Source organism: Pteropus alecto, unplaced genomic scaffold, assembly GCF_000325575.1.
Source record: "Pteropus alecto unplaced genomic scaffold, ASM32557v1 scaffold45, whole genome shotgun sequence".
Classification (NCBI taxonomy): domain Eukaryota; kingdom Metazoa; phylum Chordata; class Mammalia; order Chiroptera; family Pteropodidae; genus Pteropus; species Pteropus alecto.
In genome coordinates, this window is record NW_006442491.1 from 2,608,505 (window position 1) to 2,613,045 (window position 4,541).

Below are 4,541 nucleotides of genomic sequence, written 5' to 3' on the forward strand. Positions count from 1 at the left end.
GGCGCCGCCGCCCCGCCTGGCCCAGGCACACGCCCGGCCCCGCCTCCCTTCACGGTCTGCTGCTCCTCTATGGGGAGGCGCACGTGCCTGGGCTTTGTGTCTCTCCTCCGGGGGGCGCGGAGCCGCCAAATGGGCCCGTCCATCAGCTTGACAATGCACGCCCCCCTCCCGCGCCGGGATTACCCGCGGGTCGCGAGCAAAATAGCAACAAAGGAGAAGAATGGCCCCAAATATGTCAGGAGGGTTCAACCCGCGAGCCGGAGCGGAGGGGAAGTTGGGAGAGCTGATTGGGTTGGGGCGGTGGTAGGCCGGAGCCGGTGCGGGGCAGATCTGAGTGCGGCTGCTGGGGTGGGAGAGGGGGTCGGGTGAGGCACAGGAACTCTTCGTGATGTTTGGGAAATAACCAAGAATCGAAAATAGCTGCAAAGCCCTAGTCGCCAAGAGCCCCCGCACGCGCCTCGGATGGGTGGGCCGCGGTACCCAAGATCCAAACGAAAGTGGGGCCTTTGGGCTCAGAGTTTGGGTAGAGGATCTGGCCTTCTGGCTGCGTCGTGGGCGATGTTTGCGTCCGCGGCCTGGGCGCGCTCCCGAGCCTCGGGATGTTTTCTCTGGAGTTTAAGAAGCAGTTGGCACCGCACTTCTTCAACCGCCAGCCAACGCGGCGCTAAAGGGGTGGGGGTTGGGGGCAGCCTGGGCTGGGTTCCAAAAGGAACTTGAATTTCTGAACTTTTTTTTTTTTTTTTTCAAAAGACTGTAGATTATAGCATATCATTTCCAATATTCCAATTTCAAATAAAGCTAAGCTTCGCCCGAGACTGGTTTGATTCAGGTGGAATTGACCAAAGCCCAAACCGCGAGGTCAGCCGCGTGCGCCCCAGTGAAGTTGGTTTCCGCTCTCGTTGCGCGGCCTCATACATTTTCATTCGGAGCGGGCATTTTGTCTGCTGGTTGACATCAGATGCTAAATCAAGGGCTCCAATCAAGGCGCTGCAGAATAAAGGGGCCGCCTGTCTGGGCGCGGGGGCCCCCCGGAGCCGTGCCCCCTTCACCTTTGTGAAGGAAATTAACCTCCCGCTATTGAGCGCCAGTCGCGGCCAATCTGGAGGCAAAAGCGACGCGTGCTGCCAGCCGTGGGTTGCGGGGGTGGGGAGGGGCAATCTGTCCACTGAGGCAGGCTGCAGCCTCGGAGTGGACAAGCTGCCTCCCGCTTCCTCACCCCCAGTCACCAGGAAAAGACAACAGCAAAGATCCACACTCCACCCCTCTCCCCCGCCGCCCCGCTCGGACCCAGACCTGGCCCTTCGCCTTCATCCCTTTCTCAGCCCAGCCCTGAGGAGGCACAAAAGGCAGCATCTCCGGAGGCGGGGGCAGAACCCCAAGAGTGTGTAGTGGCCCTGATCGCCCATCACTGGGGAGCAAATAGCAAAGGCACATAAAATGTGATATGTTGCGCGGAAAATGTCACTTGATTGAAAGAGAAGGAAATGGACATTTTTTTTTCTGCAAAGCTCTATGCAGCCAGATAGATTTTGCTGAGTTTCGCTTATGCTTAATTCCACTGAAGGTATTTAATTGTTTTCGGATTTTCCCTCTGAAAATACCCTGGCGTGGAAATTAAACAGAATTTTAAAATAGAGTCTACGTGAGTAATAAGTTGCAATGGGACAGTTGTTAGGGTTAGTTAATCACGTTGGTTAATCAAGGAGAAAGATATTTGATGATTTTTTTTTTGTGATATAGTCTTTCAACTCAGAGACTGAAAAGAGAATAATACATATAATGTAATATATTTTGAAATCTCTCACACTCGTTTTAAAAATGCTAAATGAAGTGAATGACAGTTCTGAAAAAGGTTAGAAATCCTAAAATGAGTTTATCTAAAACATGTATGTTTTCGATCTAAAAGTAACTGATGTTATTTCCCCGTTCTTTTAAGCACTGATTAATACTGCTGATGAAACTAGAAGTGGGAAAGGGATTCCGGGACAGCTTCGGCCAATTTTATTTTCTGATCACGAATCCCATCTGGATTGCGGAATAATGGGGGGTGGGGGGGCTCAGCCAGTGATCCCCAACTGACTGCGGGGTATTTGGTCTTGCATGTGTAACACTCCTTTCATTCAACAAATAACAGGGAGAGTTAGTCACCTTGTGAATTCTTTAAAATAACACCCATAATTGTAAGGGGGGGGAGGGGTTGGTACAAAACAAAAACCCTGTCTCCTGTCTGAATGCAGCGAATTTAAACAGGGCTCTGAATTCAGCCAAGAGAATCTATTGAACACTATTGAGTAAATGAGATTCAATGGATCCATTTCTTTTTTTCTTTATTTGTGGTTTCTAGTCTTGCCAGCGAAAATGAAATCTGCCTTCAGATGGGTACGGTCAAAATAAATGGGAACTTGAAAGGTACAAGTATTAGAAATTAATTTCATAACCCAGGACTGGGGAAGAATCAGGCTGTGGGCACCGACGCACACACCATCAACCTCTGAGGATGTGCACTCTTGTACCGGTCGTGGATTTCCGTTGTTTTCTGCATGATTTTATTTCTCAGAATCTTCGTGCCTGCGGGGATAGGGACATGGTGTCGAGATATTTGTTTTCCTCTAAGAAGAGCAAAGCGCCGCCACGCTGCGCCCCAGCGGCCGCCCTTTGCACACTGCAATTCCGAATAGGGGCCGCGTAGAGTTGGACTGGGGAAACACTGAGCGCCGATATGACCCGCTCCAAGGGAGCTTCACGGAACCGGCGAGCAAAAGGATCCAGAAGTGTCCTTCCCAGGTCCCAGGAGTCTCCTCCTTTTCCTATCGGGACCCAGCCAGCTCTTTGGAAACATACGGTGGCCTCTATCGCTTCCTGATCTTGCAGACCCGGTTGTGGGTTCTTTTGACGGCCGCAGAGCTGGAGGCCGTAGGCGCTCTAAGTTCTCCTTCCCTGATGTCTCAGGCTGCCGTCGGGGAGCGCGCCGGGGTTCATTGTGACCCCCTAGCTCAGGAGTCTAGCTCCAGGGAGGTTTTAGAAAGCATGAAGTTTGTAAATGAGCGCTAGAACGGAGAATTTCGGCCTAGGAATTGCCCCGTGGGGAAGTCTACGAGTCCAGGCAGCCCCTGAGCTCCTCGGAGGCGAAGACAGGAGGGTCCGCAGTCTCACCCCTGGCACCCGGCGCGTTTCGCCAGGGAGGGGGGAGACGGAGTTGTCAGCGTCCCGACCCCCACCGCCCTTCCTCTGCTGCGTACTCCGGCTGGATTCACAGAAGTCCTACCCCAGGCCCTTTTTGCCCAGGAGTCAAGACCCGGCCCGAACCGTGCGCTACCGCCACAGTGCCAGCCATCACGTCTTGGAGGGGCCCGCGCCCTGGTGCACGCTGCACGCTGCACGCAGACCCAAGCCCAGGAGAGGCTTTGTGTTTGCAGGAATGAGGGGTTGTTTTGTCAGTCCCTGGGGCACGCGAGAGACACGCGCAGCCGGCCGCCTGCCGCCCCTCGCGGCTACTCCGGCCTCCGGGCACCTTCTCGGCCTCCGCCCGCGGGCCGCCGCCTTTGTTCTGTACATTAGCATAAAGCTGCCACGGATCTCCCGTTTAAATAATTCCACACAAAAGGAGAGTGCATGAAAGAAAAGCGAACAAGGGAGAGTCCGCCAGGCCGCGCCGTCCGCCGGGCGCGGGAGCAGCCGCGCTCAAGTATGTCCCTCCCCTCGAGTTTCAAGTGCCCCCAGCAATCTGCTGCTCGCCCATTATTCGGCCGGGGGCCGATGGGGTGGCTGCAGCCTCTTTTATCCTCCCGAGTGGGCCGTCGGGCCACCGCATGCTTCTTGAAGTGCCCTCGGGGCTGTTTGTTTTTGCCTTGGGTCTGACGGTCCCGGCCGGGAGGTGGGGGTAGTCAGGAAGGTCCCTGGCGCTGGCTACTGAAAAGGTGGGGTCTCCAAAAGCTGGCAAAGGTGAAGCCAGAAAATGCGGTAAAGTCATACGCAGAAAAGTGTGCCCTAAAGAGCTGGGGTGGCACTGAAAGGACAGGGATGACATTGAACGTGGGGCACCAAGGGCACGCTTTCACTTGTGAGGGGACAGCCCCATTCCCCACCCGCCTCCATCAAGGAAATGGCATCGACAAAACCCAGCAGAAACTGACCAGAAAGGCCACTGCGACTCGGGTCCTCCCCTCTCCCCGGCGCCCTGGGGTGCACACAGAGGTAGCCAGGCTCCTGGGGGCCAGAAACGTGCACTTTTCACCTTGGCCTGTGTCCCCACCTTTCTTGTTTCCTGCTCTCGGTTTGAGGTGTACGTACTCTTCCCCCGTGCCTTATCTCTCTCTTCTTCTTTTCCCTCTCTCCCTCTTACCCCCATCTCTATCCTCCTCTCCTCTTCTAGCCTGTCTCCCACCCTCTGCTGCTGTCTCTCCTCTGTTCTGATCTTTATCTTTCCCCTTCTTTCTCCTCCTCTTCTCTCTGCCCCGCTGCTACCACTCACCCTACCACCTCTCTTTCCAACTCTTTCATTCTCCCTCTCTCTTCCCTTCCAAGTATCTCCCACACCCTGA